The sequence below is a fragment of the Gossypium arboreum genome, chromosome 8 (assembly GCF_025698485.1).
Source record: "Gossypium arboreum isolate Shixiya-1 chromosome 8, ASM2569848v2, whole genome shotgun sequence".
Lineage (NCBI taxonomy): Eukaryota > Viridiplantae > Streptophyta > Magnoliopsida > Malvales > Malvaceae > Gossypium > Gossypium arboreum.
Window position 1 is genome coordinate 37,405,669 of NC_069077.1, and position 27,402 is coordinate 37,433,070.

A 27,402-nucleotide genomic window follows, 5' to 3' on the forward strand; every position below is an offset into this window, starting at 1 on the left:
AGAGTGCTGGAAGTGTTCTGGGGCTTGTCTTCGTTGTGGGTCTAAGGAGCATAGGATTAAGGATTGTCCTAGGAGGGCCACTCGTGCTCGGGGGCGAACAAGGGGTCAGGCGACCGGCTCAACCTGTGAAGGATGGACCGCCGCTGCCAAGAGGTCGTGGACAAGGTTGCGGTGGTAATGGCCGTGGACGTGGGGCACCTGACAGGGGTATTGGTAACGCGGATGCTCGTCAGCCAGCTTTGGTGTATGCTGCTCGTCGCCGCGAGGAGGGTGACGCACCTGATGTCATAACTGATACGTTTTAGATATATGGTGTACCTTATACTACTCTGATTGATGTGGGATCAACCCATTCATATGTGGCATATAACATTTACGGGCACTGGGTGTGCACTTGAGGAGACTGTGTGGGGGTGTCTGTGATAAGTCCTTTAGGTCATTCGGTTAAGGTAGAAAAACTCTTCAAGGAGGTGCCTCTGGAGATTCAAGGCGGGTTTTCGTGGGGATTTGATGGAGTTACCGCTGAAGAATTCAATTTGATACTAGGGATAGATTGGTTGACCAAGCATAAGGCAACTTTGGATTGTGCAACTAAGAGGATGGTGTTAAGGATCACAATGATGAAGAGATAATAATTATTGGAGAACGGAGGATTACTTATCCAATGTAGTATCGGCGTTGAGGGTCGAGAAACCGATGCGCAAGGGTGCGAGGCATATCCGGCTTTGGTAAGCCAAGTCAAATCGAGGATCTGGTGTGGAGACCATCGAATCATTAGGGAATTCGGGATGTTTTTCCTAAGAGCTTCTGGATTACCTCCGAATCGGAGGTTGAGTTTGGAATCGATTTGTTGCTCGGAACACTCCAAAGATCTATTGCACCCTATAGGATGGCACCAAGGAGTTAGTGGAATCAAGGCTCAAATTCAAGAGTTGTTAGATAGAAGCTTCATTAGGCCTAGTGTGTCTCCTTGGGGAGCACCATCCTGTTGTGAAGAAAAGGACGAACGATGCGCATGTGCATCGATTATCGCTAGTTGAACAAACTGACGATGAAGAATAAGTATCCACTACCAAGGATTGACGATCTGTTTGATCAGCTTAGGGGAGCTTCGGTATTCTCCAAAATCGATCTTCGTTCTGGATACCATCGCCTAAGGGTAAAAGAAGGGATATTCATAAGACAAAGATTCGAACTCGATATGGACATTATGAGTTTGTGGTCATGCCGTTTGGGCTGACGAACGCACCTGCAGCTTTTATGGATCTGATGAATCGAGTGTTCCAACCTTACTTGGATCTGTTCGTAGTCGTCTTTATCGACGATATCCTGGTATACTCTGAAACGGAGGCGAAGCATGCTGAGCATCTCCGTATTGTGCTGCAAGTGTTAAGGGAAAAGGAGCTCTATGCGAAATTCAGCAAGTGTGAATTCTGGTTGAAAGAGGTAACCTTCCTAGGGCATGTGGTCTCTGCCGAGGGGATTAAGGTGGATCCTCGTAAAATTGAAGCAATTCTGGAATGGAAGCCACCTAGGTTAGTATCGAAAATTCGGAGTTTTCTAGGGGTTAGCAGGTTACTACAGAAGGTTTGTGGAGGGTTTCTCGATGATGGAGGCACCCTTGACAAAACTCATAAGGAAAGGAGTACCATTTGTCTGGACCGAGAAACAGCAAAAAGCTTTTGATCGCTTGAAAAGGTATTGATCAAGCGCCAAGTGTTGATTGAACCGGTGTCAGGAAGGACTTTATCAGATATCTGATGATGCGTCGCATGTGGGGTTAGGTTGCGTCTTGATGCAAGAGGGCAAGGTGGTCGCTATGCATCGCGACGACTTAAGGCTCATGAGGTGAATTACCCTACGCATGATTTGGAGCTAACAATGGTGATTTTAATTTAAAATTTGGAGACACTACTTATATGGGGAAAAGTGCATCATATACACGCATCACGAGCCTAAAGTATTTGTTGACTCGAAGGAGTTGAACCTTAGGCAACGAAGATGGGTGGAGTTGCTTAAAGACTACGATCGTTCGATAGAGTACCACCCAGAAAGGCTAATGTGGTGGCGGATGCATTGAGTCGAAGGGTTGTTACTTATTTGAGAGCCTTGTTCGCACGATTAAGTCTGCATACGACGATGGAAGCTTGTTGGCGAAATCGCAAGTAAGGCCTACTTGGACCGAAAGCAGATTAAGGAAAAACAGTTGAAGGACGATTCATTAGCTCTTGGTTCAAAAAGTTAAGAATGGTGAGAACGAGGATTTTGGGTTGAACATCAAGGAGTTCTCGTGCTTTCGTGGAAGGGTTTGTATTCCAAAGGACCTCGAATTGAGGCGATTAATTCTAAAAGAGGCTCATGGTGGACTCGTGCCATGCATCTCGGGGAATAAGTTATATCGAGATTTGCGAGAGGTGTACCGGTGGCTTGATTAAAACGAGAGGTGACCTGAATTTGTTAGGAAATGTCGACGTGCGGCGAGTTAAGGTTGAACACCAATTGCCTTCGGGATTACTGCAACCTGCGAAAATTCCGCTATGGAAGTGGGAAAGAGTAACAATGGAATTTGTGAGTGGGCTATCTTTGACACCCACCAAGAAAGATTCGGTGTGGGTGGTTGTGGATAGGTTAACAAAATCTGCTCATTTCATACCTGTTCGTACCGACTACTCACTGCAAAAGTTGGCTAAGTTATATGTGGCGGAGGTAGTGCGACTGCATGGGGTGCCATTGTCGATAATTTCTGATCGAGACTCTAGGTTTACATCTCAGTTTTGGCGGAAGTTGCAGGAAGCGTTGGGTACACGATTGGATTTTAGCACCGCTTTTCACCCACAGACGGATAGACAGTCAGAAAGGGTTATTCAGGTTCTAGAAGATATGTTGAGAGGTTGTATCATTGATTTTCGTGGAAGGAGGACTACTTGCCATTGGCAGAGTTTGCTTACAATAACAGCTATCAAGCAAGTATTCAGATGGCACCATATAAAGCGCTCTATGGGCGAAGATGTCGTACGCCGATGTGTTGGACAGAGTTGGGTGAACGACGAGTGCTTGGACCGGAATTGGTGGTAGACACTGAAAGCAAGGTTAGGCTGATAAGGGATCGGTTAAAAGAGGCATCCGATAGATAGAAGTCGTATGCAGATCTGAAGCACAAAGAGATTGAGTTCGCTGTTGGGGATATGGTTTTCTTGAAGGTTTCCCCTTGGAAGAAAATTTTGAGATTTGGTAAGAAGAGTAAGTTGAGCCCATGGTTTATTGGGCATTACCGAATTGTTAAGCGGGTTGGACCAGTGGCTTATCAGCTAGAGTTACCACTAGAACTGCATCGTATCCACGACATTTTTCATGTATCCATGCTAAGGCGGTATCGATCTAACCCAACTCATATCATACCAGTTGCAGAAATCGAGGTACAGTCAGATTTAACTTTTGAAGAGGAACCTGTGCAAATACTTGATCATGACGTCAAGGTGTTGAGAAGGAAATTAGTTCCACTAGTGAAAGTATTTTGGAGGAACCATGGCAAAGAAGAAGCTACTTGGGAGACTGAGGAGGCTATGCGTCAACAGTACCCTCAGCTGTTCTAATAATGTAAAATTTCGAGGTCGAAATTTCTTTAAGGAGGGTAGAGTTGTAACATCCTGATTTTCGGATTTATTCGCGGTTTTCAATATTTTGTAAAGATTTTAAAATTTTGTATTTGGATGTAAAATTAATATTTTGAGTAGGTAAATGGGCTTATAGAAGGCCCATGTGTTGGCCAAAACCCGGTTGAATTTTTGAATTTTTGGACTTAGGAGTTAGGGGTTCTGGCTAGATGGCCCTTGTATAGAGTTATGGGTAAATTACATCACAAAAAGAGCCTTAGTAAAGTGGCAAGGGTGATGCCACTAGGCTCCTAAAAAGGTGGCGTGTGGAGCATTGGGGAAAGCATGGGATCGATTCCCTGTGTTGACAAATAGATGCATTTATTTTTAAGTGCAGGAGGGGTAGTGTTGGAGTTTAGGTGGATTCTGCTAAAGGAGAGTTTGAATCAGTCTAAACGCTTGGATTAAGGAGTGATAAGGGGAGAGATTTAAGGGATTGGGAGAGAGGCTAGGAGTTGGCCGAATTTTGGGAATTGAAGAGAGAAAAATCGGCAGAAGGTTATGAGGTTAGTATTTCGGCACCTAGGGTATTGTGTGGTGCCGTTCTTTTCTGCTCTGACATCACAAGGTTTTTCTTTTCTCTCTTCTTCCTCTCTAGCCGAAACTACCACTTCCCCTATTCTTGTTTTTCTGTTTTTCTTCTTCAAAACCATTCATCAATTCTGCTGTTCATCGATACTTTTGCCGAATCCATAAAAGCCGAAATCTTGAACACACATTACTGGTACCGATTTCTTCAAAGCCAAACCCTTTAACATTGTGTTTCCATTAATCAACGATTATTCTTTCTAAACTCTAGAGACCTGTCGGCAATTCTTCATCCAGGTTGTAGTTTCATATTGTCATCTCCTTCAGAACCAAAAGCCGAAATACCATAGCTTTAGGGGCTATAGCCGAAATTTCTTCAACTCCTGGATTCGGGTTTTACCGTTGTTTTAAGGTTAAATCTGCACTGGATTGAGTGGAAATCGAGAAAGAACAAGGGGTAAGTGCTTATTATTTCAGATCTGGTCCTATTTTTACAAGTTAGGAAAAGCCGAAGTCTCTAAACTATAGAGAGACTGTCGATTTGGGCCTTTGGCTCTCTAAGGTCTTTAACCAATGTTTTCTATCAATGATTAGTGTTTACTTAAGCGTTGGGGAAGGCATGGTTCCTTGGGGCAATCGGATTCGGAGCTAGCTATCGATTTTGGCAAAAAGGTAAGGTTTCAAAGGCTTTCAGGGACATGGTTCGGTCATGGATAAGTAGGTAGTGGGTTTAGTGATTATGGTTTGTAAATAAGGACTATGCTAATCAATTGTAGGACATCGGAAGAGATCTCAGTAGCAGTCGTCGCGAATCAGGTGTGTACCGAACACCCTTTCTTAGTTCAATTCTAAAAAAGCCGAAATCTTTGATTCGGCATTTCATGGGCTTGTGAGTATGCGAATGCTCTCAAGACGTAGAGTAATTGTTAGATCTAGCACCGCAAGGTGGTAAGTAAGTTTGTGCGACGTTTTAACGTATTTCGGAAAAAGAGGGCCTTGATGGGCCAAAATTGGGCCCAATAGGCTTACGGACCAATATGGGTAAGAGATGGGCAAATTAGCCTGTTAGTTAGATGGTGGAAACAAACTGCATAAAACTGTTGAAAATTACTGAAGTAGCTTGTGTAGTTGCTAAGTTACGAAAATTACCCCTAAAGAGCAAAATTACCGATATACCCCTAGGGTTTAAATTGGCTAAACTGCATGATTGATTAATACTGTATTTTACATGATATGCTTTTATTAATATCTGTTGCATGGGATTGGGGTATTGATGGAGGAAGTATTGAAAGTGGTTCATCCACGTACTTGAGGCTTTGCCTCAACTTACTGATATTTGAGCAGCGTTGCTGCAACTGTGGAGTGTAGGGCAAGTTGGGTTGAGATATTCCCCACATGGAGTGTAGGGCCGGTACGGGTGCAGTGTAGCGGTTGGTGGGTTGAGTAGTCTCCCCGGATGGGTTTGTATGCATTACTACTATTGTTACCTGTGTTACTGAACTGGGCCTATGGGCCACACTGTTATGTAAAAAGGGGCTAAGGCCTTGCTACTGTATTCTGAAAAGGGCTTCGGTCTACTATGTACTGTTATCTGAATAGGGCTTAGGCCCAATGGGCTCGAGCTGATTTGGGCTTTGGATGGGTTTCTGTATGCACTGAGTTTCCCAAACTCACCCCTTCTTCTTCCATCCTTGCAGGTGAGCCCTAGTTGGTGGACATGGAGATGGGCGGGATTCAGAGTCGCCATGAAGATTGATTGCCAGATTTAATAAGTTTAGCATTTAATTTGGATTATTTTTATTACGCTTAAAGTTGTAATAAGGCCGCTCTTTTTAATTAATTTTATTTTGGGGATTATTAAACTAGTTAGCACTAGGGTTCATTTTATAAAAACTACTTGTTTTTAAAAGATCACGATGACGCCGCAAAGTTTCCATAAGTAAATGTTTTTCCAAGAAAATAAATATTTTAAATGACTTAAACTTGTTTTAATGTTCGAGACACGTAACTCGCTTAAAGTGTGGCAATGGATGTGTGCATGTCTAGGATTGGATCCGGGAAGAGCTTGGTACTTAAGCGGTCCTATAAGACTCACCTCCTCTTTTCTGGCTTCCTACCTGGTGTACAGCTTCCATTCACTTTAACTTAAAACAAGAACTGATTTTTGCCAAACTCTAAACAAAGAATTTAGATAAACACATGTTTTTTTGAAACATCTCCATGTGACATACTAAATTCAGCCGTAACGTCTGGGCCGGGTTTGGGGTGTTACAAATGATTTGATATATCTATTAGGACTTGGTTGTTTTTCAGTAGATTTTCCTTTTAGTCAGAAAACTCCCATGAAATATTGGTATTTAGTTTTAACATACTTGCAAATTTTTCCATTCGTGCGGATTATTCCTATAACTTCATGCTTTCATTGCAGATACTATGTCAAATCTACGTGGCAAGAAAATCGCTGTACCCACCTCGAAGAAGAGGAAAGGAGCAATGTCATCCTCGTGTCCTACCACTGAAATCAGACATACATTCCTCCAATTTCCACCGGGACCACAGGAGGAACTTTTTCAAATACTATGGGTTCAACCCCTAGGTGCGGGCCGCTGCATTGACTGGGCCGTACTTGAACAAATCCAACTGGCTGACATGGTTTGAGCCCTCCTGACGACTGACCCGTGGGGGATATTCTTTGAGATCATCGAGTCGACATACCTCAAGCTCACACTCGAACTCTGTTTGACCTTCCACCTCCAAGTAGTTATGACAGAGTTTGATGATCTCGGAATGGTCCAGTTCCGTCTCATTGGTTTAGTCCGCCAATTGAGTGTACATGAGTTCGGTGTCACTTTAGGGCTCTATACGGAGGAGTTCATGGATGACGATGATTTTGACATCCTCCATCACCATATCTACTTGTCTCCCACACTCTGATAGGGTGATGGGAGAGCACTAGCATCGTCAATATTCACGACGCCTACTTTTTATGGAGTATGGCGAATGGGCACGTCTTCGACCTTGCCTATTTCATTGCCCTCGCCATTCACCATCAAACAGAGTGGCATAGGAGAGGAGTCATTTCCATTGGCCCCTATGTGACTCGACTGGCACGGTATTTCGGTCTTCTCAACACGGCGACGCAAGCATCCTCCCTCACTCTAATCGGCCAGATGTCCCCATAGGGCATCTCGAGTATGCTACATATAAGGATGATCGAGCGACAATGTGGAGTTGACCCTCCCCAGTACCGCCTGGTCCAGTCCGCCGAGGAAGAGGACCCAGAGGACATTACTGGTGATGTCCCTCCAAGTCATGAGGACCCACCGTCTCAGCCACCACCCATCCTTACCTTTGGAAACTTCCCATGAAGTAGTGCTTTCTTCTTTCCATCATCCAGTTCATGCGGCGGCTTCATGCTCTGACATTTTTGAGTGCCTTACTCGATTTGAGTAGTAGTGTTTTCAGCGCTTTGATCACATTGATGCTACCCTACATCAGATTTGTCAGCACCTTCACATCTCATCGCCATCACCACCTTGCGAACCACTCAGCGATGACGATGTTTAAAAACTTTTTATTTATTATTTTTATTTTCACTTTTATCTTTATTTATCTTCTTAAAGTACTTTTTAATTTACTTTCCTTTAATACTATTTCATTTTTAGGTTTTATAATTTTTATTGAACAATTTATAGTTTCATCTATTTCATTACAAGTAATTATGCTTCCTTATATTTCCTAAAGAGTTCTTGATTTTATCATAGTTATAAAGAGCTCCAAAGCTCATTATCACTTAGGAACTCGAAACTCTACTGGAAAAGGTTCTCCACGACTGCCATGTCCTTCTCGACCACCACGATAACCTCCTTGCTTGGACACTGTGGTTGTGGAATCCAACCTCTACCACCACCGGAGTATCCTCCTCCAATCTTATCATTGCCTTGGCCAATTATTCTCCATACCTCCAATTCAAGGATTCCATTCAACATTCAGGAAGTTGCACTTCTCTCCCTCTCTCTTCTGATTTTATCTTTATATCACTATTATATATCTTTGTACATTGAGGACAATATACATCTTAAATGTGGGGGGATATTTATATCATTATTAGAAAAATCCTTGAATTTTGTCTTGTTCTCAAATAATCTTCTCATATCATTATTAGAATGAATTTCGATTAATTTATGATTTTTATTGATATGTCTTGAATTAAAAATAGGCATTTATGCATTGACTGGTTAAACTTTGAAGGAATTAGAGAATCAAGCATGATAAAGTTGATTTTTTTAAGAATTAAATTTTTTTTAGGTTGTTTTCCTAAGTTTAGGTATTATTTTGAGTTGAAATTCACAGGTTTAACATCAAAAGGCCATACTTTTTGTGAGATCTTGAGCCATTAGAGCATATATTATTTCTTTCATGCTCACTTTTATTGTTGCTTTGAGTGCGTCAATATCGAATCGTTATTCTAGAACTTGCTTGATTATACATGTCAAGACCACACCATTTGATTTGATATGTCAAGATGATAAAGGCACTTAGGTTTAACCCACTCACTCCATAAAAGCCTACCTTCACAATTAACCCTTAGTGAACCTCCTTGAGCCCAATAACCGATTCATTGATTTACCCTTAATATTAACCCATAATCCATTATTGTTGAAGTCCCCTAAATTAATTTGATCACTATTTTTGTCAAGATTTGATTTGAATAAATTGCTTAGCTATGTTTTATTTTTGATAGATAGCCTATGTTATTTGACTTGTTCTTAAAAAAAAAGTTTACAATACATACATATATTTTAGTAGTAATTCGTTGTTTTTGAGCTTAAGTGTTTAATTCCATATTCTGAGAAGAAGCTCACATGTTTTCAATTAATGATTAGTTATTTTTCTAGTTAGGTAATTTTTCAATTCAATCTCGATTATGACCTTTTCTTTCAGCTTGTGACCACACCCCCTAACCAAAGCCACATTACAACCCTCTAAAGACCTTTTGATTAATATTTCATCTCAATATATAGTGGTAGAGATTTGATTTTCATGTAAGCCTATGGTAATAACTTTTCATATTGACTAATGAGTGCTTCATTTATTGTCCTTAAACACCTCGAGTGATTTGAGTGAATCCTTAGAGACTCTGTGTTATTTTGAATCAAAGGTAATCACCTCATCTATATTTTCGTGATAAAATGCTCAACTTGGAATGTTTGCAACTTTGCTGTTCTTCTAGTTGAATTCTCAATGTATGATTACTTATGGATTATTTTGAGATATTATTGATAAGGATTATAAGTTGAGAAGAATTTATTTTGATTGTGAGTTGAGGATTTTGCTTGAGGACAAGCAAACGCTTAAGTGTGGGGGTATTTGATAAACCATAATTTATACAAATTTTTATCCCATGTTTAGCATATTTTTGGATGAATTATCCTTAGATTTGGTGAATTCGATGCTCTTAATCCTTTAATTTCATGTTTTATACTTAGGTGAGCATAGGAGAGTAAAAAGAGCGAGAAATGGGCCAAAAACAGAGAAAATGGACCAACATGGGAAATCAACACAGCCTGGACTTCCTCACACGGGTAAGCCACATGGCTGTGTCTATTTGGCAGAATCGAAGACCTCCTCACATGGGTAGACCACACGCCCGTGCCTATTTAACAGCCTTGACCACGGGCTTGAAGAAATCACACACGGGCATGTCCTTGTCGAGCCCAAGTTTCGTCCCATTCGAAAAAGTCTACTTTTGAGGGCTTTTAGGCATTCTAAAGCCTATTTAAACACCTGAGGAGGCAATTAGAAGGAACACACAGAGTAGGAGGAAAGAAATTACTCAAGGAAAGCCAATTGATCCATCTCAGAAGCCGGATTCATCGTCAAGACTGAAGATCTCCTTTCAATTTCCTTTAGGAGTTTTGGGTTTTATTTATGTTTTGTTATCTTTAATCTTTTGAGATGTTTTCTTTCATAATTATGAACTAAACCCCCTAAATACCTAAGGGGAATGAAACCTAAGATGGATGTTGTTATTATTATCTGAATTGTATGAAAAATATTTGACTTGTTCTTAATTCTTGTTTTAATATTCCAGGATATTGATTCAAGTTAATGCGTTTATTCAGACGAGTAAAAGTCCCTGTCTAAGAGTAAATTTGTCGTAATTAAGTGGAGTTGATTGCACGCCTAAAGATAGGGTGACATGATTTTGTCGGATTAGGGTGAAACCTAATAAGGGAGTCCATAGATCGAGTTAATGCAACATTACAGTGTTAATTAGAAAGAGATTTCAATTAATCAACCTAGGGTTAGACATTATGAGTCTCAAGTGAGATAATAATATAACTTAGGGATTTCTACAGATCAAGTCAAATGAATAAATCGTCTGATTCAGAGTCAAATAACAAGTGAAGTCTAGGTGGATTTTTCCTTGGGTATTGTCTTAATCAATTGAGTTTTCCTAAAAGCTTTTCCCCAATTTTCTCTCTGTGCACCCTTAGTTTAGTTAATTAGTTTAGATAGAACAAACCCTTTATTTTTAGGTTGGATAATAAAAAGAAAGTAATTACTAGTACTCTTGGTTCCTTTGGGTTTGACAATCCGGTCTTGCTAAAGCTATACTACTGTTCGATAGGTACACATGCCTTCATCGTGATAATAGTTAATTTCAAGAACGATCAATTATAAATAAATTTTTTAAACCTATTTCGAATATCACGTATCACCATATTCCTTATTATCAATCCATTATGAGGGTTAAATCATACAACCACAGATTAGCAAATAAATAACCATCTACCAAGCAAACCCATCATCAACACATATACATCTTAGCATGCATGTAAAGATAAACTTAGGGATACATCCCAATCATTAATATGGACCAAATCACATGGACATATACAAAAGAATTAATGTCCAAATGAGCCATTACATTTGGCTATTCAACATGACGCATATACGCAAAATAGACAAATTTCCTAGTGACCAAAATAATTGAACCCTTTTTATACCCAAAATCCTTGAAAAAAATGTGATCAGAGCTCCGACGTCTCCCGATCCTTTGAGCTAGCTTGACGTATCTAAAGAGCAGAGAAAAGAGAGGAGGGTAAGTTATAAAGCTTAGTAAGTATACATACAAATAATCTACATTTTGCAACTATTGATAATCTAAGCATAATTGCATATCCATTATGATACTTTTCATCATGTCATATATATACTTACCTTCCATATTCATATGCACATGCTTATCCAAATACATACCTTTTCATAATATCATCATATACTAAGTCCTCATAGGGTTTTAGTACATACCTGTGCCATCTTGCACACACATGGCCTACTAAAATTTTACTTTCAGAATTCATATTACGTTACCCGTTGAACACTTGGAATATGATTCGGGCCCACGGAAGAAATGCACAGAAGTGCCTGAACATAGCCTTGGCTACATGACAGAAAGTGCACCGAAGTGCCTCATATCACAGAATCACATGCCGCTCTCAACGGGGCTACTCAAAGAGCTAAGAGAGTATCCGAACACAACTCAGGATACCCAGCACCCGGACCCTAGCATGTATCACATATTAAATGAGCTCATAACACACATGACTATCCTAGTGACATGTCACTTGTATCCTCAACTATTCCTAAGGTTCAAACGGGATTTTAGACTTCCAAACCTTTACCGAACGTACTCGCATAATGGTTTCTTTCACATGGCCAACGTCTCATAATCATATAGCAAATCATCAAAACATGTTATATTATCAACCTAGCCAACTAAGCATATTAAGCATACATATACCAATAAATCATTTAATAGCAATAGTTAATGTATTTATTTGCATATGTCGAGCCTAAACCTTGTAAACCTTGTTCTTTCCCCGATCAAGACCCGTATCTTGATTCTCTTGATCTATAATACCAAATTTATCTCGTTTATTATATACATTACTCAAGACGATCCAAAATTCATATTTGGGTAAAATTACTATTTTACCCCTAACTTTGATATATTTGCAATTTAGTCCCTAGGCTTGGATAATACAATGTATGGGATTTCTTAGTTACCCAAGCCTAGCCAAACATTTTTCATGTTCATAACAGCCCATATTTTCCTTCCTTTCACATTTTTCTACCCTTTTTTACAACTTTAACAAAACAGTCCTTAAAGCCCTTTTCATGAAAATCTACTCAGTAGAAGTTGTTTACCATCCTTTAAACTCTCATATCCCTCCATAAATCATCAAAACATAAGTTTCTCATGCATGGGTAAATTTCTAAACATGAACCCTAGAATGAAATATGGGTAAAAATAGAGAGAGCAAGTTACTGGGATTTTAAAAATATGAAGAACATTAAAAATAGGGCTTGGGAGCACTTACTATAGAGCTTGGAAAGCTTGAAAACCCTAGCTATGGAGAACCCTAAAATTTTGACAGCAACATGGAGAGAATGAGCTGATCTTTGACTTATTTTTCCTTTTTATTTCATTAATATACCAAATGACCAAAATGCCCCTAATGCCTTTCCTTCAAAATTTTCCATACAAGCCCATTTTTGTCCAAAAACTTAGAAATTGGGAAAATTCCTCTTTAAGACCACCTAATTAATAATCCAAAACAATTTCATACAAATTGCTTCTAGAACACAAGTTTTGCAACTTATTCAATTTAGCCCCTAATTTCCAATTGGACACCTTATACTTAGAATTTCTTCATGAAACTTTAACACATGCATATATTCATATTCTAAACCTCATAACAATCATAGAAAAAATATTTTAATGTTAGATTTGTTGTCCCGAAACTACTATTTTGACTAAGCCCTATTTTGGGATGTTACATTTCTCCCCCTTAAGGACTTTCGTCTTCGAAAGTCTTACTAGTAAACATGTTCGGATATTGGCTTCTCATAGTCTCCTCTGGTTTCCAAGTGGCTTCTTCAGCCCATGTCTATGCCACAGTACCTTCACAAGGGCAATACTTTTGTTCCTTAGTTGCTTAACTTGGCCAAAATCTTAACTGGTTCCTCACCGTAAGTCATGTTCGGTTGAATTTCAACCACTGTTGGGGTAATCACATGCGAGGGGTCCAATCTATATCGACGTAACATGGATAAATGAAACACGTCATAGATCTTTTCCAACTCTGATGGCAGAGCTAAGCGATAGATAGGCAACCGGTCCTATTCTCTCGGTAATCTCATAGGGCCCAATAAAACGAGGACTTAATTTGCCTTTTCTATCGAATCTTAAAACCTTTTTCCAGGGTGATACCTTTAAGAATACCTTATCGCCCGCTTGATACTCAATTTCTTTCCTTTTTAAATCTGCATACAATTTCTGTCTGTCCGACGCTGCTTTCAAACAATCTTGAATCACCTTAACTTTATCCTAGGTTTCTTTGATCAAATCAACTCCGAAGATTTTACTTTCCTTAAGCTCTATCCAGTACAAGGGAGTTCGACATTTTTGGCCGTATAACACCTCATAAGGTGCCATTTTTAAACTAGATTGATAACTATTGTTGTAAGCAAATTCAACCAAAGGTAGATAATTTTCCCAACTACCTTGAAACTCAAGAACACAAAATCTAAACATATCTTCAAGTGTCTGAATTATTATCTCAGATTGTCCATCAGTTTGTAGGCAGAAAGCAGTACTAAAATTCAGTTTCGTTCCCAAAGTCGCTTGCAACTTTTTCTAAAATCGTGACGTAAATCTCGGATCTCTATCTGAAATAATCGACAATGGCACAACATGAAGTCTAACAATCTCTGAAATGTACAAATCGACTAACTTATCTAGAGAATTATCTGTGCGTACCGGTATTGATCACAATTTTTGTGGCACGTAAGTTTTATATATTTATAATTAATCATTCTTGAAACTAACTATTATCATGATGTAGGCAAGTGTACCTATCAAACAGTAGTATAGTTTTAGCAAGACTGGATTGTCGAACCCAAAAGAATTAAAGGTACTAGTAATGACTGTCTTTTTATTATCTAGCCTAAGAATAAGGGGGTTTTGTTTTAACCAACTAATTATCTAAACTAAGAATTCACAGAAAATAGAATTGAGGAATTACTTTTGGAAAATGATTGAATTAAGACAATACCTAAGGAAGAATCCACCTAGACTTCACTTGTTATTCTGACTACGGATCGGATGATTTATTCATTTAACTTTTTCCGTAGAGATCCCTAAGTTATGTTATTATCCCTGTTCAAGACTAATAACGTCTAATCCCTAGATTGAATAATTGAGACTTTTCTCTAATTAACACCCTAGGGTTGCATTAACTCGATCTATGGATCCCTTTATTAGGTTTCACCCTAATCCGGCAAAATCTTGTCACCCTATGTCTAGGCACGCAATCAACTCCACTTAATTATGACAAATGTACTCTTAGACAGGGTCTATTCCTCCTCTGCATAAGAGCTTATCTTGAATTAGTATCCTGGGATATCAAAACAAGAATTAAGAACACATAATTAAGAGATTCATCTTAGGTTTCATTCCCCTTAGGTTTTTAGGGGATTTAGTTCATAACTAAAAAGGAAAACATCTCAAAAGAATAATGAATACAAAACATAAAGAAAACCCAAAACTCCTGAAGGGAAATTGAGGGGAGATCTTCAGTCTTGATGATGAATCCAGCTTCTAAGATGGATCAATCGGCTTCCATTGAGCAGTTCCCTACCTCATTCTCTCCGTGTGTGCCTTTCGTCCTCCTCTAGGGTGTATTTATAGGCTTTGAAATGCCTAAGAACCCTCGAAATTAGCCTTTTCCGAATTGGACTTAACTTGGGCTCGGCAGGGACACGCCCATGTGCGATTACTTTAGGCTGTGCTCGAGCCTGTAAGAATGGCACGGGCATGTGTTCTACCCGTGGGAGTCGTGCTTCAATTCTGCCAAATTGACACGACCTTGTGGTCTGCCCGTGTGAGGAAGTCCAGGCCGTGTTGATCTCGTATGTTGGCCCATTTTCTCCATTTTTGGCCCGTTTCTCATTCCTTTCGCTCTCCTATGCTAACCTAAGTATAAAACATGAAATTAAGGCATTAGGAGCATCATATTCACCAATTCTAAGGGAAAATCATCCATAAAATGTGTTAAGAATGGGGTAAAAATATGTATAAATTACGGTTTATCAAATAACCCCACACTTAAGCATTTGCTTATCCTCAAGCAAAATCCTCAACTCAAAATCAAAATAAATCCTTCTCAACTTATAATCTCTATAAAAAACATCTCAAAATAATCCATAGGTAATCACATTGAAAATTCAACTGAAAGAACATCAAAGTTTCAAACATTTCAAGTTGGGCACTTTATCATGAAAATATAGGTGTCTCCCCTCGTCTAAGTAATTATCTTTGATTCAAAATGTCACAGAGTTTCACATCATCACTAAATATTCACTCAAATCACTCGAGGTGTTTAAGGATAATAAATGAAGCACTCAATAGTCAATACTGAAAAGTCATTACCATAGGATTGCATGAAAATCAAATCTCCCCCACTATAAATTGAGATGATACATCAATCAAAAGGTCTTTAGAGGGTTGTAATGAGGCTTGGTTAGGGGTGTGGTCACAAGTGAAAGAAAAGTTAGAATCGAGATTGAATTGAAAATTACCTAACTAGAAAATGACTAGTCATTAATCGCGTACAACAGAGCTTCTTCTCAAAATATGGAATTTAACTTCTTTGGCTCAAAAGATCACTACTACTAATATGTATACATACATTTTCTATTCTCTACTTATTTATTTTTTAACGACAAGTTAAATAAATACAAAATAGAATAAAACATAGCTAAGCAACTATTCCAACTCAGATCTCGACAAAAATAGGGATCAAATTAATTTGGGGGATTTCAAAAATAATGGGTTAAGGGTTAATATTGAAGGTAAATCAAGGAATGGCTTGTTAGGCTCAAGGGGCTTCACTAGGGGTTAGTCCTGGGGGTAGGCTTTTCATGGCATTAGTGGGTTAATCCTAAGTGCCTTAATCATTTTGACATATCAAATCAAATGGTGTGGTCTCGACATGTATAATTAAGCAAGTTCTAGAACAACAGTTCAATAGTGACACACTCAAAGCAATAATAAAAGTAAGCATGAAAGAATTAATAGATGCTCAAAAGGCTAAAAAGCCTCACAAAAATTATGACTTTTTGATGTTTAAAACTTGTGAATTCCAACTCAAAGTAATACCTAAACTTTAGGGAAACAACATAAAATTTTAAATTCTTAAAAATCAACTTATCATGCTCGATTCTCTAATGTCTTAAAGTTTAAACAATCAAAGTATAAATGCCTATGTTTTAATTCAAGATACATCAATCAAAATCATAAATCAATCAAAATTCATTCTAAATATGATATGAGAGCTTTTCAAGAGAACAAGGCAGTTATTTAGGGATTTTTCTAATAATGAAATGAATACCCCCCATACTTAAGATGTACATTGCCCTCAATGTACAAAGATAGGGAGAGAAGTGAAACTTCCTGAGTGATGAATGAATTTCCTTGAGCTGGATTTTCGGAGAATAATTGGCGTGAGCGTGGAGGAGGATACTCTGGCGGTGGTAGAGGTTCATTAGTCCATAAGTTCTGCGCTAGAAGAATATTATATCTAGTGGTGGCTATGGTCATGGTCAAGTAGGACACGGCAGTCGTGGAGAACCTTCCCTAGTGGAGCTTTGAGTTCCTATGTAATGATGAGCTTTGGAGCTTTTTATAACTGTGATAGCATCAGGAACTATTTTAGAAAATATATAAGGAAGAATGATTACTTGGTAGGAAATAGCCAGAATTCAAAATTGTTAAATAAATATTATAAATCCTAATAAAAATAAGATGAAAGAAAAATAAAAATTAGTCTTAAAATAAAATAAAAGTAAAAACATAAAATAATAAATGAAAGTTTTTAAACATCTTCATAGCTAAATGGTTCGCGAGGTGGGAGGTGATGAGATGTGGAAGTGCTGACAGATCTGCTGTAGAGTAGCATCAATGTTTTCAAATAGTTGAAAACACTACTGCTCGAATCGAGTGAGGTGCTCAGAAATGTCAGCATATGAAGCCACCGCATGAACTGGACGAGAGGGTGGTGGTGGCTGAGACGGTGGGTCCTTATGCTATGGGGGGACATCATCAGTAATGTCCTCGGAGGCCTCCTTCTCATTAGATTGGGTGAGACGATATTGAGGAGGGTAGGTTCCTCGGCAATTTTCGATCATCCTCATGCTTAGCATGCTCGAGATGCCTTGTGGAGACATCTGGCCAATGAGGGTCAAGGAGGATTCTTGGGCTGCGGTGTGGAGGAGCCCGAAGTGTCGAGCCAACTGAGTAACATAGGGGCCAATGGAGATGACCCCCATCCTATGCCACTTCGTCTGGTGTTGAATGGCGAGGGCAATGAAATAGGCAAAGTCAATGACGTGCCCGTACGACATACCCCATAGAAAGTAGGCGTTGTGAGTGTTGACGATACCAGTGCTCTCTCGTCTTCCTATAATCATGTGAGCCAAAATGGCATGTAGGTACCTCAGAGATGGAGGGAGAACCGATGCCTTGGAGCGGCTAGGATTATAGGTGGCTGCACCTGGTACTAGTGCGTCCCAGCACCGTGAAGGAAAACAATGGATATGACGGTTGAGAGTATCTAAGTCATTCTCCTCCTTGAACTCCTCCGTATATAAGCCCAGTGCCGTACCAAATTCTAGGACGCTGAGCTGGCAGACTAATCCACCTAGGCAAAATTGGACCTTGCCGGGATCATCGTAGTTCGTCATTACAATCTGAAGATGAAATGTTGAACATAGTTCTATTATGAGCTCGAGATATGTTGGCTCGATGATCCCAAAGAAAAGCTCCCAAGGGTCGGTGGTTAGGAGGGACCGAATCACATCAGCCAACTGAACTTCTCCTACTGCAACCCAGTCGATGCAGCGGCCCGCAATTAAAGGTCGGGCCCGGAGGATTTGGAAAAGTTCTTCTTGGGGCCCGATGAGGAATTGCTGGAAAGGGTGGCGAATTTTCACGGTAGGACCCAAGGAAGATGACGCTCCATTCTTTTTCTTTAAATCATGGACAGCGGCCTTTTTACCGCGTAAAGATGACATGGTACCTGCAATTGGAAACATCAATTCGTCTTGATGAGTAGAAAGGGTAAAATGCGACTAAATTCGATGAGGAAAATCCATAAATATGTTCAGCCACAACTACTAAGTTTAACTAAAACAATAAGTTCAATAGCATACTTTTGTGGCATGAGCATGATGATATAAGTAAAAATGGCAAAGAATGGAATGCAATATATGATATGAATGAACAAAAATGTCAACACAAGAGGCATGAATATTTCAACTATCCTAATCATGACTATTCACTTCAAACTAATCAAATAGAGCTGAGAAATCATGTAATGAGTAAGAATTTGAACATGAAAAAGATGATAACTTGTTCTATAAATGAAATTTGAGTGATAGAAAGATAAAAATAACATGAAAAATATAGATTACTATGATAACTTAACATGAAAAATGAGTGCAACTAAAGGGAAAAGAGTAAACAAACGTTAGAAAGGGGAGAATGGGCGTAAAAAATGGAGTTGGAGGCGGCGCACGGGCATGGCGGAGAGGGCGTGTGGACTTTAAGCGGCTAGGGTTAGGGTTTTCTGGATGAAGAAGACAATGAATAGTGCAACCTATTTATAGATTTTAGGGTACACGGCTAGGTAACACGCCCGTGTTCCCCAATTTCAGCAGATGCGATTCGCAAATTTGAATTTAGGCGTGTCTGACATTTAGTCCACGCCCGTGTTCTTTGGGTGTGTGGGTGCTCACGGCTGTGTCGCACGACCGTTCGTGGCTTCGTTCGCTTCTCTCACGCCCATGTATAGGCCCACACCAGTGTTAATTTGACAGGTTCGGCCACGGGTTCAAGGCATGGTCATGTGGCACGCCCATGCTATTTTAGCAGGTTCGCCCACGGCCACGTCGCACGGTAGTGGCAATTCGTTGTAGCCCGTGTTGGGGAAATCTTTTCCCTGTTTCCACATGGTCATAAGCACGCTCGTGTGGTTGACCGTGTCTGTGTGGAAAACCTGTATTCAAAATCTCCGTTAGTAAGTTAGGTGTTAAATACTAAAATTTAAAGAAATTAATATTGTTAGTGCTCGGGTTGCCTTTCGAGAAGCGCTTATTTATAGTCTAAGCTCGACTTACCTCTCCATTGAATGGTCATGGTGGTTTGAGGAGTTTATACTCATCATTCCTTCTATCATTCTCATCAAAATAAGGTTTAACGGGTATTTTTTACCTTAAAAGTGATGAACATGGGATGATTTACCTCGACTGTACCGAATGGGAAAATGCTAAGTACTGTAAAGGGATTTCTTCATTCGGTTTGGTAGTGACAATGTAAGGATCTGCGGCATCTAATAATACTTTATCTCCAACCTTAAGTTGATTTAGGAAGGTATTGAGCTCGTTCTGGCGTAGTTTTAGTTTATCGTGTATTCTTGGTTTATGTGTCTGCCATTCATCTAACTCCTCAATTTGTAGCCTTTGTTCTTCATGAATAGGTCCTCTGCTACTGCTTGAGAATGGCTTATGTAGTTCTTTCAGACTCAACTCCTACAAAGTGGGTTGCATCATATTGTCAGTTTTAGTAGAATGGTTTATATGATCACCTTCAATTTTCGATGTGTTACCAGAATTGCGAGCTTGAATAGTGATCGTTCTATTTCCCATACGGAGTGTGAGCTCACCTGTGCCAACATCAATAATCATTTTAGTAGTTGCTAAAAAGGGCCATCCTAAAAGTAAAGGAGTGCTGCTATCCTCCTCTATATCTAGAACAATGAAGTCAATGGGAAATATAAATTTATCGATTTTAACTAGCACATCTTCAATAATACCCCTAGAAAATCTTATAGTTTTATCTTCTAATTGAATGCTCATCCTAGTCTGTTTGGGTTTCCCAAGACCTAATTGTTTAAACATTTTGTAAGGCATGACGTTAATACTAGCCCCTAAATCAGCTGATGCATTATTAACATCTAAACTACCAATTAAGCAAGGAATCGTAAAACTTCTTGGATCTTTTAGTTTGTTGGGTAGCTTATTCTGTAGAATAGCTAAGAAAACTGCGTTTAGCTCCACATGTGACGCCTCGTCCAACTTTTGCTTATTTGCTAAAAGCTCCTTTTAAAATTTCATTGCGTTTGGCATTTGCGATAGAGCTTCAATAAACGGTAAGTTAATATGTAATTTTTTTAAGAGTTTAAGGAATTTACCAAATTGTTCATCTGAGCGGTCTTTCCTTGTCGTGTTGGGATATGGCACACGAGGTTTATATTCGACATTCACTAATTTGTTTTTATTATGACCTACCTTACCTTGATCTCTGCTCACCACAGTTTCTTGCCTCGGTTCTGGCTCAAACTCAACGAATTCTTCTTCATCTTGAACATTAATCGCGTTGAGCTGTTCCTTTGGGTTGGGTCTACTATTACTTGGCAAGCTACCTTGTGGTCGTTCGGAGATTAGTTTGGACAACTGGTCTATCTGAGTTTCGTGTCGTTGGATCGACGCTTGTTGATTTTTAAGTGCTGTCTCGGTGTTCTGGAAACGGGTTTCTGACATCGAGATAAATTTAGACAGCATCTCTTCAAGGTTCAGTTTCTTTTCCTGTTGATAGGGTGGTTGTTGAAAACCCGGAGGATGTTGTGACCTTTGATTTCCTTGACCGCCCCACGAGAAATTGGGATGGTTCCTCCAACCTGCATTATAAGTGTTACTATATGGGTTATTTTGGGATCTAGAGTTATTGTTACCTATATATTCGACATGTTCCTCCTTGATGCTAGGGTTGAAGGGTTGATACTCTGTGCATGCTTCTCCTCCATTTGTCTCGCACCTCATTACTGGATGTACCTGAGTAGAACCAAGTAAACCATCAATCTTTTTATTCAGAAGTTCTACCTGATTTTACAGCATAGTAACCGAATTGACGTTATAAACGCCTGCTGTTTTAGTTGGCTTAGTCCTCATGACTTGCCACTGATAGTTATTCAGTGACATCTCTTCAATAAATTAGTAAGCCTCTTCAGGTGTTTTGTTGTTGATGGTTACCTCGGCTGCTGCATCAATCATTTGCCTTGTCAAGGGGTTCACACCATTGTAGAATGTTTGAATTTGCAACCATAGAGGTAATCCATGGTGAGGACACCTTCGTAGTAGGTCCTTGTATCTCTCCCATGCATCGTAAAGAGTTTCTAAGTCCATCTGCACAAACGAAGAGATATCATTACGTAATTTGGCTGTTTTAGCCGGTGAGAAATATTTTAGTAGAAACTTTTCGGTCATTTGTTCCCAAGTAGTAATTGACCCTCGTGGTAACAAGTTCAACCATTGTTTAGCTTTGTTCCTCAATGAAAAAGGGAATAACCGAAGACGAATGGCATCATCAGAAACGCCATTAATTTTAAATGTATCGCAGAATTCCAAAAAATTTGCCTAGTGAGTGTTTGGATCCTCATCCTACAAACCATCAAACTGAACAAATTGTTGTATCATTTGAATAGTGTTAGGTTTTAGTTCAAAATTATTTGTAGCAATAGTAGACCTAACTTTACTTGACTCAGTTCCTGTTAAAGTAGGTTTAGCATAATCATACATAGTACGAGGTGCAGGATCTTGATGTGCTAGTTCAGCGGGTATCGCAGGAGGTAGCTGATTGACTTGGTTTTCAGCCATCTCCTCGGTTGTGGTTGAAGTAACGTCCTCTTGCTCGTTCTCTGTGTATTGGAAACACAAAAATTTATATACTTTTTCATACCCAATTTTTCTTAAATTCATGCAAATCCGGTTAAATTCTTGTCGAAAAATAATTAAATATTATAAAATAATTAAGTCATGTTAAAAATATGAACATGGTGAATTTATTTAATTTTATACTTAACTTTGACTAATCTTGACTATTTTCTATAGATTCGCGCAAAGGGTGAAAATTGGCTCGGCTGACACTGCTGAAAGCACAAAATCGAGAAGCAATTTGAAGTATCGAGGCACTTTAATTTCCAGACTAAGATGGTCCAGAAATGTGTATTAATTAATTTTAATTTATTCCCCATTTAATTTGGGTTAAATAAATTATTTTTAATTAATAATGGAGAATGGGTCCAGTTGAACCGCACTAGTAGAGCCAGATTGAGTGAACCAAACCAGCCATTAAATGGGCAGCCCAGAACCATCCATATGCTGATGCAAATCAGCATTTTAGCTTATTAAATATGCATGCAAAAAGGCCCTCAAAAGACTTCTAAATTGCATTCAAACCCCACCTTAAATTATGGTTTTGTAGATGTGCCCTAAGCTTAAAATAGCAAAGTTGAAACTCTCAACTTTGCCATGTGTGTGGTCGGCCAAGGGAGGGCTCTTTGGCTGCTGGAATTTGATCTTTTTAGCAGTCACAATCAGCTATAAAAGCCACCCCTTGCTGATCATTCAAAGCATCCCTCACTTCACATCATTCTCCCATTCCCTCTCTCACTTTTCTCTCATTTTTTCCATTCCATTTCCTCTTGTTGAAGTGCCGATTTATTCTCTTGGGAAAGAGGCTCTCATCAGCGATTTGGAGCAGCAATTTAGGTGTTCATAAGCCACTTTGATAGCCAAGGCCAACGAAGAACGAAGAGTGGAGCAACTAGTCAAGCCACAGAGAAACACCGGATTTGCTTCTTGTTCCCTATCTCTTTAAATTTTGTTGTTGTTTTGACGAACATGGTTATGAATATTTATGCTATTGAAATGGTTATTTTAATCAAGTCAACTTAAATTATGTTTGTGTTGGGTTGATTATATTCTGCCTGCTTGAATTGTTAAAATGATGTTTATGCTGTTATAAGCCTCGGTAAGATGCTTGATTAAGTAAAATCATGCCTAAGTTATTCTTATGCGTTCTAATCGTGAGGTAACTAATGAATTAATTATTTAAATGGATTGCAATTGTAATTAATAGACACAGTACTTAATCAGTGCATGTTTATTCTTCTAAGGAAGCTGAAGGTTAAATTAGCAATGTATTTGGCGATATTATTGTGTTGCATAACTTGCAAGATTATTGTGATTAAATTGTTTCAAGGTAGGGATGCCTTGTTACTTCACATAGTCTTTTATATGCTTATTAGATTTTATTAATCGTTTGAATTGACATAGGGATATGCAAGAGATTGGTTCAATTTAATGAGTATGTATGTGCAATAACATGTTTGCTTACTAGAATCTGTTTAGTTGGTTGAATTGACATAGGGATATGTCAAGAGATGGATGGATTTTTGTTTGTAAATTTGTTCATAAGTTAGCAAATTATCGGGTTGCTGTGAATTTATTCGTAACAGTATAAACATGAGTTTAATAATTCTGAGATCAAGAAATATAATTAATCCAACACAAGTATGTTACATTGATTGAATCTTATTTGAAATCGTGCACTAGAACTCTTTTTTTTATTTTAATTATTTACTTAGTTTTCAAATAGTTTTTGACCATCTTTTAAAATCAAATTATTTTTACCTTGCCAAAGTGTTTTCCAAATACTTTTATAAATAATTCTTTTTACAGTCCCTATGGGTACAATAACTCGACATTTACTTGTCACTTTATTACTTGTTGCGATTGTGTACACTTGCACATTTTTTTTCTGTCGTTCCAAGTTTTTGACACCGTTGCCGGGGACTGTTTTAAAAAAAAGTCATTATTTTTGAATTTGTTAGTCATACATTTTGGTTTATTTTTCTGTTTAATTTTTAACTTAATTAATTTTTCTTTGATAATTTCAGGTGTTTATGAGTATTGACCAGATTATTGACTTACTCCCTGTAGACCCTGAGATAGAACGAACCTTTCGACAGTGAAAAAGACAAGCGAACTAGAAAAGGACTGAAGGAATGAATTTCGAGAATATGAATAAAGGAAATGGAGCAAACCTTGCTCAAAATCCTATCCTTATTGTTGACGATAGGGATAGAGCCTTAAGACAATATGCTGTGGCAGTATTTAACAATCTTAATCCGGGTATTAAGAGACCTGAATTCGAGGCACAACAATTTAAGCTGAAGCCAGTCATGTTCCAGATGCTTCAGACAGTGGGCCAATTCAGTGGAATGCCTACAGAATATCCTCATCTTCATTTAAGACTATTTATGGAGGTGAGCGAATTAGCTGGAGTTTCCGAAGATGCATTATGATTGAAGCTATTCCCGTACTTACTAAGGGACAGAGATCGAGCCTGGTTGAATTCATTGCCACCAAACTCAATTTTTACATGGCAAGAGTTAGCTGAAAGATTTCTCATGAAGTATTTCCAGCCTAGTAAGCACGCTAAGTTCAGGAACGAGATCACTGCTTTCCAACAAATGGATGATGAATCCTTGTATGAGGCATGGGAACGATACAAAGAGCTATTATAGAAATGCCCTCACCACGGAATCCCACACTGCATCTAACTTGAGACATTTTATAATGGTCTCAATGCTCACATGAGGATGGTAGTGGACGTTTCTGCTAACGATGCTCTCCTTTCTAAGTCTTATAATGAGGCTTACGAAATCATCGAGAAGATCGCCAGTAACAATTATCAATGGCTGACCAATCGAGCCACATCAGGAAAACGAGTCGCTGGAATACATGAAGTGGATGCTCTCACTTCACTTACATTTTAGGTATCTTCAATATCCTTAATGCTTAAGCATCTTACGACTAATGGGTCTAAGATTTTTGTAGCCCAACCACCTCACAAATTTGAGAGTATAACTTGTGTTTATTGTGGGGAAGGACATTTGTTCGAAGAATGTCCATCAAACCTCGAATCCGTATATTACATGGGTAACCAGAACCAAAATTAAGGAAGGCAAGGACTGCAATCCAACTTCTACAACCCATCATGGCGAAACCACCCTAATTTTTTCTTGAGTAACCAAGGGGCTGGAACCAGTAACAACTACGCCCAACCTAGACCAACTCAGCCGCCTAGTTTTTCCCAACAAGTTCAGAAACCAGCTCAGGCTGAATCATCCAATAGCTTAGAGAGTTTATTGAGGCATACGTGGCGAAGAATAATACCTTAATTCAAAGCCAAGCAGCTACATTAAAGAATCTGGAAAACCAAATGGGCTAGCTTGCTATTGAACTCAGGAACCGACCACAAGGTGCTTTACCTAGTGATATGGAGAATCCAAGAAATTTGGGAAAAGAACATTGTAAAGCGTTGACATTGAGGAGCGGAAAGACAGTAGAGCCCAACACTATCGAAGCTGAAAAGGAGCCAGCTGATGCTCAAGACTCAGAGGAAGTTCAACTGAGTGTTGAAATTCCAGTTACACAAGAACCAAAATCAGCAAGACCCGACAAGGTAATTCCAGAACTAGCTAATTCTGATCAAATAACGACTCCGCTAGATGCAGAATTGCCACAGATAACAAATTAACCAGTTCTAGTAAAGAAACCTCCACCACCCTACCCTCAAAGACTTCAGAAGCAGAAGCAGGAAATCCAATTCAAGAAATTCCTAGACGTACTTAAGCAACTTCATATTAACATCCCGTTGGTTGAAGCACTTGAACAAATGCCGAATTACGTCAAGTTTATGAAGGATATCCTGTCCAAAAAATGAAGACTTGGAGAATTTGAGAAGGTAGCTCTGATGAAGGAATGTAGCACATATCTTCAAGACAAACTACCCCCAAAGCTGAAGGATCCTGGATGTTTTACCATACCTTGTAACATTGGAGCAACATAGTGTGGTAAGGCATTATGTGACTTAGGTGTGAGTATTAACTTGATGCCTATGTAAATATTTAGAAAGTTGGGGATAGGTGAAGTTAGACATACTACGGTTACACTTCAACTAGCAGATCGATCCTTAGCACATCTAGAAGGAAAAATTGAGGACGTATTGGTACGTATAGATAAATTTATCTTTCCTGCTGATTTTGTTATTGTAGACTTTGAAGCTGACAAAGAAGTACTGATTGTCTTAGGAAGACCATTCTTAGCAACCGGAAGGACCCTTATAGATGTGCAGAAGGGCGAGTTTATGATGTGTGTTCAGGATGATCAGGTAACATTTAATGTTTTTAAGTCTATGCGATTTCCTGACACAATTGATGATTGTTCTGTAGTATCTGATTTAGAGGATTTAATAGTGGAAAAGGAGCTCAACTATGTTGAAGATCCATTGGAACAAATTCTGACATCAGATCCTCCAAATGATGAAGAGGATGATGAATATTTAGCTTTGTTAGAAGCTAATCAAAGGGGGTTTAATCCATAATCCTGCTTTGAATCTTTGGAGTTAGAGAAACGGGAGTATGTACAACCAAAAGTGTCAATCAAGAAGCCACCTAAGTTAGAACTAAAGGTACTGCCCTCACATTTGAAATATGTTTATTTTGGTAACGCTTCTACTTTGCCTGTGATTGTTTCAGCAGAATTAACTACTAAGCGAGAATAGAAACTCATCTCGGTGTTGAAATAATTCAAGAAGGCTATCGGATGGACTATAGCCGATATCGCGGTATAAGTCCATTTGTATGCATGCACAAGATTATCCTAGAAGATGGCAAAAAAGGGACGATTGATGGACAACAAAGACTGAACCCCATCATGAAAGACGTAGTGAAAAAAGAGATTATCAAGTGGTTAGATGAGGGTATCATTTATCCCATCTCAGACAGTTTGTGGGTAAGTCCGGTCCAGTGCGTGCCAAAGAAGGGAGGTATCACAGTTGTAGAGAACGAGAATAATGAGTTGATACCAACTAGAACAATTACAGGATGGAGGATTTGCATCGATTACCGGAAGCTGAACAAGGTGACTAGGAAATATCATTTTCCTTTGTCGTTCTTGGACCAGATGCTGGATAGACTCGCTGGGCGAGACTATTACTATTTTCTCGATGGATAATTGGGATATAATCAGATTACAGTAGCACCAGAAGATCAGCACAAGACAACGTTCACATGCCCGTATGGTACATTTACATTTAGACGCATGCCATTTGGTTTATGTAATGCACCTGCTACATTTCAAAGATGTATGATGTCTATTTTTACTAAAATGGTTGAAAAGTACTTGAAAGTTTTTATAGATGACTTTTCAGTGTTCGGAGATACTTACGGTATTGCTTATCCAA

At 38.9% G+C, this 27,402-nt stretch overlaps 2 non-coding genes across 2 annotated transcripts; one reads left to right on the forward strand and one right to left on the reverse strand.

Moving 5' to 3' along the window:
• The first annotated feature begins 21,420 nt into the window (after positions 1-21,420).
• Positions 21,421-21,526, forward strand: LOC128279665 (small nucleolar RNA R71). Its single transcript, XR_008269864.1, has one exon. It is a non-coding gene; the product is annotated as a small nucleolar RNA R71 (small nucleolar RNA).
• A 3,066-nt stretch (positions 21,527-24,592) lies between these two features.
• On the reverse strand, positions 24,593-24,699 carry LOC128280207 (small nucleolar RNA R71). Its single transcript, XR_008270388.1, has one exon. It is a non-coding gene; the product is annotated as a small nucleolar RNA R71 (small nucleolar RNA).
• Positions 24,700-27,402: the final 2,703 nt, after the last annotated feature.